Here is a 14,558-nt window from a genome sequence, read left to right on the forward strand (position 1 = left end):
CATCAGAGATTTACTGATTCATCAAGCAAAGAAAATTCATTTTAAAAACGAACGTGCACTAGTTGAGGTCATCTTCAAATCTGTTTAAAAAAGTATGAAGCTTTTTTTTCCCCCAGTATGACGTTTTCCTTTCATTTATTATCTGCATCATTTGGTGTAGTGCATACTTTCAATAGTTTAATAAATAATATGTTATGTTCACCTAATGAGGATAATCTTGACAAATGAACCACGGTTAGTATAACAGAAGATGATACATTTCTGAAACATTAGCTGCAAGTGTTATTTTTTCCTATAATACAGTTAGATTTTATTGCTGCTGTGGATTTACTGCGGGTACTATAATCTTTAATTTGGGGAGTTGATGACAGGACAAAGCAGAAGCATTCTCCAAGTCCTTTCCATCTTTCTGCAACCTTGTCTGATCATTGATTCACAGACTCATCCAATATGTGATACCACTCCACCAACATTTTATTAGTTCATCTGCTGGTTGCTTTCCTAACACTTTGCCCTCTAGTAATACTTCCTTGGGATTGTCATCAGATCTTTCCACTAAAATGGAATAAGAGTTCCTATGTTTCAACTCTTGGCTCTGTCTGAAGAATGCCTGCTGCACACCAGCTGTTGAAGTATCTACTCACTAGCAGTTCCATATTCTGTATATTACAAAAAAGAAAATATACGCCAAAGATGATGATTTTGTTCCATTACTGTAGTTAATTTCTCTCTGTTATGTGAATCATGGACCAAGTCAATGCCCACAGATATTTCAGTATTGTTCATGTAGCTACTTTTGAAATGTAGTATTGTTTCTACACCTAATCACATAAAATCCCAAGTAATTTTGAGGGGTACATTTTCAAAGCAATACAAAGGAAGTTACATCTTCTCCCCTCACTATTAGAGCTAGGTGAACTCTTCAAACCATTTTTCTGCAGATATTCATGTAAATTAAGTTGATTCATGTTTTCACTGCTTTTGTTCCCTTTCAGCAACTGTTAATGCCAATAAAAAGCAATTTTACAAATGTTTGAAGAAAGAAGATTTGCAAGGAATGTGTGTGAAGTCTCAGAAACAGAATATTAAATTTGCAAGCTCCCAGTATTTGTGTTCAGCATGCTTCTGCACTCATGCAGTCAGGGAAGAAAACCAATACCATATGACCAATTATAAATGAACAGCTTAAAGACTGAAATTCACCCCCAAGAAGGGCAGAAGGCAAAAGCCTATGAATTACTTAAACCTCAAAATGTGAATCCTATTGACTTTCACCCCATTGAACATTAAATACTCTCTAAGTAGAAAAAAAAAATGGCAAAACAATTTTATTTGTATTACAGCAATGGCCCCAAAAGGCCCCCAGTTAGGATTGGGGCCCCATGTGCTAGGCACACTACATACACATTGTATGTAAGAGTTCCTGCCCAGAAGAATTTACAGTCTACACAGGCAAAACAAAGGGTCGAGAGGAGAAAGAGGCAGAGGTGACGTTGCTGAATACTGTTGAATAAATACAGACTAAATCTGCTTGGAGAGACTCTGCCGGCAGACAAGCAAGCTAAATTCACAAGATAAATTATTTGCTGTAGATTACTAGCCAGCTTTAGAAAAAAGATTGCTATATGTTGCTTCCCTATCTTTGGTTTAAAATTAAATAAAACCCTTTAGTGACATCTGAAGTGCAGATTTACAATATATACTTTTTGTCAATGAATATACAAAAGAAAATACATACAAAAGTAAATATATATGATGCTCTGTCTTGTTCCCAGTGAAGTAGATGGCAAAACTCCCACTGATTTTGATTATAACATGGTTGACACTGCAATCTACTGACTACATCGTCTAATAACCAGACTACAAAATAAGGAAACACATGGAGCTGCTATTGTGACCGTGTACGAGCAACAATTAACCATGCCTTGTTTGGTGTCCATAGTTTTTCATGTGAACCCAATCCAGTCCTCACATGGATGCAGAAGCTCCAGTCTGACTCATAGAGCAGAAAAGGCTGGATATGGGCACTATGAAGGGGGAACACAAGCCTTGTGTAGCACAGAGCCCTGGTTCACATGAGTTCGCTGCGTGGCAGCACAGGTGGGTTGGCATTTCTGCGCTGAGGGAGAAGGGTGGGATTGGGTCAGAATTTGTAGCTGAATGGATCCTCCTGCCACACGTGGCGCTCCACTGGCCGTTGTGCTGGTTAGTTTCTTTGATACTGTTCTGCCATCGATCTGCTGCTAGAAAGGGAAGATTTCCTTCCCATTTCCAAAGGATCTGTCAGGCATTACATTAATAAATTATAAGGCCAGAAGGGACCACTGTGTCCATCTAGTCTGACCTCCTTCATGATACAGGCCATAGGACTTCCTTGAACTAATTCCTGATTACACTAGATCATATCTGTTAGAAAAACATCAATCGTGATTGAAAAGTTTCCAGTGATGTAGAATCCACCTCAACCTTTGATAAGTTGTTCCAATGGTTAATTACCATCACTGTTAATAATTTATATCTTATTTTCATTCTGAATTTGTCTAACTACAACTTCTAGCCACTGGATTTTGTTATACCATTCGCTGCTAGATTGAAGAGACCTTTATGAAATAGTTATTCCCCATGTAGGTACTTCTAGAAAGTGATCAAGTCAGCACTTAAACTTCTATTTGTTAAATTAACCGAACTGCACTCCTTGAATCTATTGGTCTAATGGCATGTTTTCCAATCCTTTAATTATTCTTGTGTGTTCACCTGATTATCCACCCGGTACCTCAAGTCCTTTTCACTATTAGTGCTTCCCAGGATAAAGGCCCCCTGGCCTACTATTCAGGCCAGACTGAGCAGAGGATTTGTCCCTTTGTTTTTTTTAATTCCAGCTGGAAAAAATGCCATGCTCCTTGGTACATAAGAAGTGATTACATTAGTAGCTTTCCCAAGCTGTCAGTAGGTTTACTTCCCTTCAGATGGAAACTGACATTTCAATATTCAACATAATTACTGAAAGAGACAGACACATGAAATGCCAGTATCTTACTGAAACATTTCTTAAAGACAGAATTGACAGATAGAGCTTGTTTACAAGGCATCATATCACAGGGAAAACAAACTGGTATGTTGTGGAGACGAAATAGTTAAGATTGTGCAAAGATTAAAGCAGGGATTAATTCTGTTTTAAGTATGGCTAACATTTCAACAAAAGCGTGTTGCTTTAATGTTTCTGCTGCTTTTCTTCCTGTCCATGATGTGAAGCTTTTACATAAATGAGGTTTTGCCTTCCCAGGGTAACAAGCTTTATTGGCTCAAAGTAAGATACTGTTGAAACAGTAGCAAATGTCTGTAAGTCTCACCCTGCTTATTTAATAAAGTAACATTATTTAAACACTATTTGAGGCAATGCTTTCCGTTTGCATTGGGTGCCACAGCCTTTTATTTTTTAATCTTGTAAAAATAGTGTTATGCAGGGGTCACCAGATGTTGTGCTTACACCGTTTTGTAAATTGAGCTGGCTGGGAATTTTCTATCAAAATGTTTTTGACAGAAATTGTGGTCTTTGCTAGATCTGTGTGTTACACAAGAAAATATTGCTTTTACCCCAGATTTTTTTTAAAACTTTCTATGAGGTTGATCTGATAATAAACGTTTTGTTTCGGCTCATGTCAACATTAATCTCTGTAGCCACCTGAGATGAAGTTCAGGTGCCTCATTCGCCCATTGTCATGATGCACTGTGATCATGAGATGGGCACAATGCACTACAACAGCTCAGCCCAGCCAAAAGACAACCCCACAATGCATCATGGGAGATGTAGTCCAGGGAGCCCGGGAGCCCAGCCTATGTAGTAGAATGGGGACAAGAGAGAACATTACAACTTCCCATGTGGCAAACATGGCAGCTCAGGCAGACACAGAAACAATCTTTCAGGATTCCAAATTCATTTTTTTCAGAACTTTTCACTCTATAAAAAGTGTTAATATGTTAACTTTATCCTGCTCACTTCTAGGAGCAAAGCCACATGAAATGGCTGTAACTGCTATAAAATACACTAGCCCGTCATAAGTCACCATGAACACAAATCTACCTGAAAGATTGCATGTCCCTCTGCAACTATGACCTCCCACAAGAATTATGGTAATAGGACATGGAATAGCAGGAGCATGGGAGATTCAATTTAGGAGCTGGACATGGATTGTGGAATTCACCCCCAGATGACGCAAGAATGGTTACAGGCCTCAGCACATTCAGAAATAAATCCAAAATTTATCTCTTTGACCTAGCCCTAATCTCTTTGACCTATCTTTCTCATGATAAATATTTCTCTCATATAATGAAAAAAATAGATTCTGTTTTAAACTCCTGGGAAGATACATCACTTTATGGAGGCAAGCATAAGTACAGAGAGATTTTAGACTGCAAAACTGGGAGGTTAGGGTATGTGAGCATATATGAGCAACAGTGCATGAGCAGGGAGGGTGCACTTTAGTAGGAAGTTATGTTCCCTATGCCCCTAGATGGATAATGTAAACCAGTATATTACAGTAAATTGTAAAAAGATGAAAGACAGTTGCTACACATATTTAAGGTGTCAATCATTATTTCCGGGTGCTATTATATACATTTAGATATAAATGTCCTCAACTAAGGGAATAAAAGCTCTCATATGCACTTGTATAGATTGAGGTCACATACTTAAGAGGAATCAAATCAACATGGTTTATTTCTTAGAGCATGTAGATGGTGCCATAACAATAATGCCTCCTTCTACCATTTTATACTTTACTTTCTCAAACTTCACACTGAAATTAGCCAGATACCTTTTCCACAGACATTAATAAAGAGATGGTGTCAAAACAAGGCTTTTTACCAATGACAAGAATGCCAAAAATGTTTATACACTGTGTTTATTTTTACGTCATTGCTATGAAATACGGGGCCACAGGGCACTCCCTCAGCTTCCCGGTGTGCTGCACTGCCTGGCTCATTTGGAGGGTCTCTTATTCGCAACACACACACAGCCCATTTCTTTTCCCGGGGTGTTCCTTTTATCTTCAGATGCCAAGCACTGCAGAACATAGCACAGGCGTGAGTCGGACGGAACCTTCCACACCGCTGTCTCCATCACACCCAACTCACTCTCTGATCTCTCCCTTTACTTCTGATTCCTGCCAGTTATACTTCTTCCCTCTTTATTGAACTAATTACCTCATTAAGACAACCATCGTCCCCAGGAGTCAACACTCCCCGCCAGAACAAGATTAACTGATTCCAATTAAGCCTGTAATCTTCTCTGTTACGCAACTACCTAAGTGGTTAGGGTGCTACCACTAGGACACCGTCATATGCACCTAGTGCAGGTTTACCCAGCAATATCACCTTTTCATAATGTGCAGATAATGGACTTTTTTAGTTGCAAACAGAAAGCAAGTTGCAAAACACCTTCAATTTCCAGCCATTTTTTATTGCTGAAGGAGTAGCCTGAATTACATTATTTTTCAGTGCCTGGATCGTATTCAGTTATTTTTTGCTTTCAAACACAAGTCACAATTTTGAAACACAGGGTACTTAAGTAGAGGAGTTGTGCCTAATACGGATTTAGGTGCCTAAACATAGACTTCAGGGTGCAACTTTAGGCTCAAAATTTGAAAAGCTGGGCATCATTTGGGTTAAAAAAAGCCATGTTTTCCTTTTATAGTGATGGATTCTTACCTTAGTGATACAAACAAAAAAAAATTAGCCCTTTGCCATCTAAAACAGCAAAGATGCCAGAATCTAGGTACCAGAGAGGAAAGAAGAACTCGTATGACCACATTTCTGTGGCACTACATTTGAAAATTCTTGAGCTAATACAAGCTTTTTCCTTGACTAGGAAATGATTCACTATTATAGTTTTAATTTAAGAACTAAAACAGAAACAAAACATGGAATAAATTCAGAGACCACATGGTCTGACACTCGTTAGACAAGACAGTGACATATCTTCTGTGGTTTTAAAGAGTTCCATGGCCACCTGCATTTTTATTATTGTTTTGCAATTAATTTTTAACTGACATTTCAGTCATCTGAGATTGTCAGTGGAAGTACATATTTCACATTAGTACAATGCATATAAATCAATTCATTTTACACCCTTCAGGTATACTATTGCCCATGGCACAATTTCGTTATTTTCCACTCAACATGACATCATACCTTTCAAGCCGGATCTCTTTTTGCACACTGCAGCTGTCAATTAGTATTTAGAATTTCAACAGAAACCATTTCACGTGCCAGCATTGTACCCACTTTTTCTAATTCAAACTTGCAGCTGTATTAAACAAATTACAAGAAACCTCACTCATATGGGAAAAAAAAAGCAAAATGCAGGAATGTGAGGGTAGCATGCAGGTTTATTTTATTTGCTACAATATTCTTTTTGCTTATTTGTTAGTAGGGTGCTCATTAATTCTGGAAATAATGGACTGTATTTCGTAAAGGTGCCCTTTGGTGTATTCTCTCTAAAAAAAAATATGTATATACACGGAGAGGGAACAGTATAAACCTGCACTTATACAACAGATTTTAAATTGATTTTAAGAAAAAACTAAATTTTGCCCTTAAATATACCTGTGTATCTTCATTAACTTCAAGTATTACAGAGGGGAATTAGGACCAGATAATATTGTGTGTGTGTGTGCGTGCGCACACACACGCACGCAAATGTGTACACATTTGTTTGGGGCGCGGGGAGGGATAAAGATGTGTTTTTCTATTTTTCTGTTTAAACGGAAAAAAAAGAGAAAGCCTTTCCATCCTCCCATATTTATGGCCATAAATATTTCATCATGCTATCTTGTATTGCATATACCTAATACATATTCAGTCTTAGAAAACTGTCAAAAATGTACTAGCACTGTAACAAAATCTACTGTCCTGCCTTTTACCATATAACGGCTAAGCATAATACAAAAATAACCTACCTATCTGAAATATATACTTATAAAATAATTATCTTATTAAGAAAATGGGCAAGTAGAATTATATCCATCTCATATAAGCAGCCTATATTTACACACATTTTATAGTTTCAAATGTCATGTCTAATTTCAGTTTGTAGAGTGTGATGGGTGTACCTGGATGCATAGATAATGTTGACCCCTTTAGCTCGAGCAGCTAGTCCAAGTTTGGAGTCCTGGGGGTCTTCCAGTTGGAAGCAGAAATTGGTGATAGATATTTTGTTTAGGCAGTTTTGCTTATGTAGGGGGGTAGGACTGGATGACCTCCTAAGGTCCATTCCAACCCTGATATTCTATGATTCTATTCTTATCTCCCTTCTACATTTTGCTGAGGTCAATTTCAAATCACTGACTTTTCCTACTAGATTAGATGTTGTTCATATCAGATACATCCTCCCTGTGTAGGGGATTATAAGACTGAGATCAAGTCAGATCAATCTTCTCCTTGATGAACTATTTTGGTCTCATTTTAAGGCATTCTTTCCAGACCCTGAATCATTCTTGTAGCTCTTCTCTGAACTCTCAACACTTTTTAAATATTCTTTTTAAAGTATGGACACTATTAATTGCACTCTAGTAATGGTCTTGCCAATGCCATATATAGTGCTCATATCACTTTCCTATTTCGAATCAATATTCCCCTATTAATACTTCCAAGTATTGTGTTAACCTTTTTTGCCACAGCATCATACTTCATTATGAACCTAGTACATTCAGTACAATAGCAGAAATAAGATGTGCAGTAAAAATGATTTTCATATTGAGCATCGAGAGAGGTCAGAATTAGGAAAATGAATCCATGAAGGCTAAAAGTGAGCAGCACCAGACAAGAAAGAACTCATCTAATCACTAGTCAGCAGATCACTATAATAAGCACTTCGAACACCATCCTGCCTCTACCACACATTCATTATTGTTTTTTATTATTATTTGACTGGCCTAGATTTTGATTCAGACTTGCACCGGCAAACTGAAGGAAACACTTAATGGTCTTTCTGGGTGAGGTTACATAGACTGACACTCAAGTAATCAGAATTTTCCAAAAATCAGGCACAAAATAGCTCATGCAACCGATACATATGGACAGCAGAAAACAAGCAGTATCAACATCAAACCTCTGTTGGTGCGAGAGACAAGCTACACAGAGCTCTTCTTCAGGTCACAGAACTCTATGAAACTCAAAAGCTTGCCATCCATTTGGCCAAAGAACATATACATCATCCCAATGCCCTGTTCCCGATCTTCCCCTCTCCTTGTTATTTAGCTACACTGCAGACATTTGTTCTATGTTCTGTTGTCAGGACATGATGAAAGCATCTATGAGCCAGAAATCTGCTGCTTCTGGAGCAACCTCCTTGCCGCTCCTGTCTTCCATTGCTTCCTCACTGTGGCCAGTGCTGACTAACTACTGTGACTAGTGATCTCTCTGTTGGTTTGTGTTGTAATCTCTGGTCTTCTTCGGGCTTGTCTTCACTACAGAGCTAAATTGGTGCTGCTGAAATCGATGCAGCAGCATCGATTTAGCGGGTCTAGTGAAGACATGCTCAATTGATGGGATACTGCTCTCCCATCGATTTCTGTACTCCATCTCAACAAGAGGCGGAAGCAATGTCAGGGGGAGTCTCTCTCCCATTGACATAGCGTAGTGTGGACCCCACACTAAGCTACGTCGACTTGAGTTATGCTACTAATGTAACTCAAATTGCATCGCCTAGATCGACCAGCAGCGGTAGTGTAGACCTGCCCTTAGTCTTGACACTCTCATCCAGAAAGCCATCATGTGGTGGACAAAGCACGATATTACTTTTTTGGTACAAACAACAGTAACTGAATACATATAGCCCTAATCACACAACAACATGATCATTCAGAGATCAATAACCTCCTTTTCATTGGAATAAAAACTCCTCCCCAAAAGGTTTGATAATCATAAAAAGGTCACTGCCCTGGGCAAATAGTAGGATAAGGTAGATTTAACAAATATGTTCACACACATTATTTGACCAACTTTATGATAGGTGAACACTAAAAATGTTCATTGCTGCAAGTACATGGGTTTTAGTTTTGAAAGTAAATGTTTTAAAATGTTTACAATGGTAACGAGAAAATTCATAAAATAATGGGTTTGTGGTCGTATTGTGTCACTGATTTTTAAGCAGAACTCTTTATTGAACTCAGTGGAGAATTCCACTTTAAAAAACAATGGCACAATGGTGCTAGAATAATAAAAATTATATGACTGTAATCCTTCATTATCAAAACAACAACAAAAAATCAGGAAAACAAAGGAAGCTGGATATTTTAGTTTTGTTATGAAAAACAAAAATCATTTGTTTGTTCAGTTCTAAATAATTGCCACTGTTGTGTTAAACTTTTTTATGTGCACAGTTTGAGAAAGTTATGAACTATTGTAAGTATTGCCTGCTGTTGCTTAAGGGCTAAATTCTACTGTCATTGGACTTGCTCTGGATTTATACTAGTGTAACTATGAAAAGAATTTTGTTCTGTATAATGAGACAGATTTTTGTTTGGGATTTGAATAGGAATGAAACTAGCTAATGATTTACAATTCCTTTGATTAAATTATTTATGTGCCATCTTCTGACTATTGCAGTCAAAACTGTAGATCTTATATCACTGTTCACTGAGAATATTATAAGACATTGATTGTAAAACCAACATAACATATAATACAATATTGTGAAATATAATCTATCATGTAATTGAGGCACTGACGATGAAATTATACAAAAGGTGAAAGATTCATGACTTAGCTGCTGAAGTAGGATTTCCTGGGTATAGTAAATATATCAGACAACTCGATCTATTTTCATGTCACTTGTCATATTACCCTTCCTATTCTTCATAAATACAACATACCATCATAAAGAAGAATAAGACACAAAATCAACTAAAAGCAACATGAAAAAAATTCTCCTAAAATACATGACTCTTCTCCGTATTCATCGGGAGTGGGGTAGAGGGTGTAAGAGAGACTTTAACCTGGTGGCTAGGGGACTCACCAGGGAGAGGGAATACCTAGGTTCCAGTCCCTGCTCCAATGTATCGTTAAGTATTTATATAGAGTGTAACAGTTTCAACAGGAGAGAGAGTCAGAGAAACCCACTCCAGAACACTCTATATCCTGGTGGTTAGCCCACTCACCTGTAATATAGAAATCCCATGTTCAAATCCCTACTTTGAATCAGGCAGTGTGGGGATTTGAACCTGGGTTTTCCGCATCCAATGTGAATGTGGTAAACACAAGAGTGTGGGATGGGGGAACCACCATCCCCAATGTTTTTGTGAAGGATGCCTAAGTAAGTCCCCCGTGAATCTCTTTCTACACTCTCTCTCTTATATATATATCTCCCAAACTAGGCTCCCTACCTGGAATCTCCCCTTAAAGACCATTCACACTTTGACAGACCTCCTCCAGCCCTCCTCTACCCCACAACCTTGCCAATCATGAGGAAAATTCTTCATATCCACCAGATCCTTTGACTTCAGACAGTTTGCCTCTCTGCCCACAGTATCTTTAGTTCACCTTCTGACATCACTGATTAACTGAACTCTTTCTTGAAGGCCTGCTGGCTGGCTTCTTCTAACACAGCAAATTCCTTCTGGCACCTATTGATTACTGCAGCCTGGCTGACCATGTCTATCTCCCCCTTTTTGGGGGGGAGAGTTACTTGTGCCGACAGTTTTAGCATGCACTATGTTTTGGAATGTACTGTTCATGCAGAAACATAAAATTGCTTTCAAGTTCTAGAAGTTTAAGCGTGTTCCACTAGTTGGCAATATATTATAGAATGACTAAAACGGTAGGTAGAGATAGTAGGAGCTGATTATTACTATTTTAATTATACAACTTTAATGTTTAAAATAGGAAATAATTGGAGGTATTTCACTTACTACTTTGTGTCAACTGCTGGTAAATGTTAACTTTTTAATGGTGACCACTGTACATTTATTAGTTAATGATTTGTTGTTGTTTTTTTTATAGTTTAATCTTTCCTGACACAAGAAGGTGAATAGAGCTCACAGTTAAGTTTCTTCCTAAATTGAATAACTGAAACTTACATTCCTTGATTTTTGATATTTTTGTACTTTATACATGGAAAATGTGCATAGAATTTGCTGAGTTAGAGCTATCTATGAATTTTTGTTTGCTGTCTTCTCTGTCCCAGCAGCATGAGCACTCCCTACAACCATATTAAATGCGAACAAAGATCCAGAGAGTATTTTGAATAGCCGAGCATGACGACATGTGTATCTATTTATTGTGCTAATTTATTTCAAGTTATTTCCATGGTAGAAGGTTATCTTCTCTTATCTGAATCATGCCAAAAGCTGACATGTATGCAGTGTTATAGCCATGTTGGTCCCAGAATATTAGAGAGACAAGGCGGGTGAGGTGATATCTCTTATTGGACCAACTTCTATCGGTGAGAGAGAGGCAAGCTTTTAGCTTACACACAGTTCTTCTTCAGTGCTGGAAAATATACTCAGAGAGAGACAGCTAAATACAAGGTGGAACAGATTGTTCAGCATAAGTAGCTAACACATATTTCAAGTGTCCATTCAAGGTTAAGTGGCCAGTTAACACCTCCAACAGACAGAGAGGAGGAAAGGATGGAAAAAAAGCTGTGGATGGGAGTTAATGATTGTTGTAATATGTCATAAATCCAGTGTCTCTATTCAGTCCATGATTTTTAGTGTCTAGCAAAGTTATGAATTTAAGCTCCCAGGCTTGTATTTTGAAGATGTTACGCAGGTTTCCATTGAGGGTGAGGACTGAGAGGTCAGATATGGTGATCACTTTGTGAAAAGTGCTCACTCACAGGGATATGGTGTTTTTGTCTTTTATAATTTTTCTGTGAGAGTTCATTGAGAGCATAGTGATAGCTCATTTCGACCACATAATTGTTATTGGGGCATTTTGTACAGTGATTCTCAACCAGGGGTGCACATACCCCTGGGGGTACACAGAAGTCTTCCAGGGGGTATATCAACTCATCTAAATATTTTCCTTGTTTTCTAACAGGCAACATAAAAAGCACTAGCGTAGTCGGTACAAGCTAAAATTTCATACAGACAACTCCTTTATACTACTCTGTATACTATACACTGAACTGTAAGTATAATCTTTATATTCCAGTTGATTTATTTTATGGTAAAAAGGAGAAAGTAAGCAATTTTTCAGTAATAACGTGCTGTGACACTTTTGCATTTTTATGTCTGATTTTGTAAGCAAGCAGCTTTTAAGTGAGGTGAAATTTGGGAGTACACAAGACAAATCAGAATCCTGAAAAGTTGAGAGCCATTGATTTAGTGCACTGGATGAGGTACTCCACATGTTGCAATAGGCATGGGTTAAGACGCATTTCTCTTGAAAGGTGTGCTGGGGAGTGGGAGGAGCTGAGCAACATAGCAAAGGAGATATGTTAGACATGCACAGGGTATCATATAATGATAAGAGAACAGGGGGCATTAAAGTACATTTTGGCATATATTTCAGCTTAGAATCAAGCAGTGCCACTTTACACACTGCCAGCAGCAAAATCTGGAAATTCCCTTTCCAGAGAAATAGCCTCAACATTTAACCTAGATGTACTTTAAAAAAAAATTAAAATATTTTTGGAAAGAGAATGATGAAGAAACATCTCTTTGGAAACTCTTCAGATTCCTATTTCAAGAAGTTAGTTGTATACTACCTTTTATCGTATGGCGGCTATTATTACAATGAAACATCCTTCTGCCTTTTCTGTACAATTCCCATAGATTTGAAGTTATCAGTTATATGAATTTTTTCGTTCTTCCTCTCTATCAAGTACAGCATGATAGCCATATCCATCAGGTACAATATATAATAATTCATTTTTCCTATTTCAGTGTGATGGAAGCAACAGTATAATAAGCTATACAAACATACAATTACATTCTATTATCTGCAATTAGATTGCAGGCACATTCTAAAAGCTCTATTTAAACTTGATTAAATAACAATTTTCAACTACTATTGACATAAAAAATGCTGCTTTACATACTATCAGTTCTTTTTTGCCTTAAAAAGAAACTTAATTGTTTAAAAAATATATTTTTGGAGATTTGATTTTTAGACCGCACAAATAAGTGTATCAAAACTGTGACCTGAGTCCTGCAATGAGCTCAGAAGATGTTCACAGTGTCTCTATCTACTTGCAGTTCATTGCTGGAACAGGGCCAACATTGTACTAGCCAAGCTATTGCTGAGATATGGCTTTACAAAACAACATTTCAAGGCTTCAGCAGAAGGTGAAAATACTTCAATTTTCACAAATGCCATATCACAGAAAACATCTTGCTCATTTAACTTCCAACCTTGCATCAAATATTTTCCTCTGGCAGGCAACCAAAGGTGTATAATTCCAGGTGAAAGGCATTTTTAATAAAAGCATTTTGGTTTTGAAGGGTGTCTGCATCAGGCTTAAAATGGAAAGCATGTCACAAACTTTATGATATAGTGCCCTAGCTCCATTAAAAGCAATTATAAGCAATGGCTGAGTTCAGGCTTTTTTTTTTACTTTTGTAAATTTAAATTATTTTAGTCTGAAGGTTAGAGAACAAGAACAGCCACTGAGCATTTTATATTTTTGAAGACATCTGAAAGAAAAATGTCTCAGTTCATAAAACGGTGTGCCAAAATGTTTGTTACTCACAGGGCAAAAATAAATAACAAGCAAAGCGCCCTTAAAACTATTTTCTCAATTAGGAGGCCTCTGTAGCTATTAAAAGAACATACCATAAACCGAACTTTTCATGGGAAATACATTGAGTAACATGGATTGTATATTAAATATTATCTAAAATGGGGAAAGCACTCAAACTTATACATTTACAGCAAACTCTGACAAGTTATTGGCTGAGCAAAGCAAGGCCCTACATTCAACTTGATAACATTTCTATGTTTACCTGTCTGTAAAAGAACACCTAGTACTTACTAACTAGGAGAGAAGACTCTGCAACAGATAGCTTCAAAGTAGCCATTTTAGGGTTGTAGCTGTGTGTCTCTGCCAGATTTACAGGTTCAGCCCTTAGAAATTCATGGTGGGTGGAAAAAATCCTATAAGAAGGCCTTCCTCCTCTAAGGAAAGTCAATATCTGTGACACAGTTCTGAAAGGTGCTTTGGTGGAGGGGGAAAAGGGTTATTTCTACGTTCTTAGTGTGTAAAGTAAGATCAAAGCCATTGTGTAGCTAATTACTGCTTACTAATTTCTTTCTCTTTAGCTATTCAATTTCTATTATTTATGTTTGGCACTGTGTGAATAACTTGATTGTGTTTTGCTTGCTGGCAGATCTGAAAAGTCAAATAAATTTGTTGGGGTTTACCCAAAACAAAAGATGTTGAATTTTTTTGGCAAGCTGGGGGAAAGGTCAGACAGATTTTGTTTCTAGCAAAGCAAGATGTTTTGTTTGTGTTAATGGCTTTGTAAAGAAAATTGAAACAAATTTAAAAAGTCATTTTGAATGGAAAAATCAAAAGTATTCTGATTTACTTTGATCTGCCAAAAAGAAAAAAATGG

The 14,558-nt window shown here is 37.4% G+C and overlaps 1 long non-coding RNA gene across 1 annotated transcript in view; it reads right to left on the reverse strand.

The window, feature by feature from the left end:
* The window catches only part of LOC122464299, a 50,337-nt gene extending 36,323 nt beyond the window's left edge, over positions 1-14,014 (reverse strand). Inside the window, exon 1 of the long non-coding RNA XR_006288239.1 lies at positions 13,976-14,014. This is a non-coding gene — a long non-coding RNA (uncharacterized LOC122464299). The remainder of the gene's footprint in view (positions 1-13,975) is intronic.
* Positions 14,015-14,558: the final 544 nt, after the last annotated feature.

This window comes from Chelonia mydas, chromosome 2 (assembly GCF_015237465.2).
Source record: "Chelonia mydas isolate rCheMyd1 chromosome 2, rCheMyd1.pri.v2, whole genome shotgun sequence".
Classification (NCBI taxonomy): Eukaryota; Metazoa; Chordata; order Testudines; family Cheloniidae; genus Chelonia; species Chelonia mydas.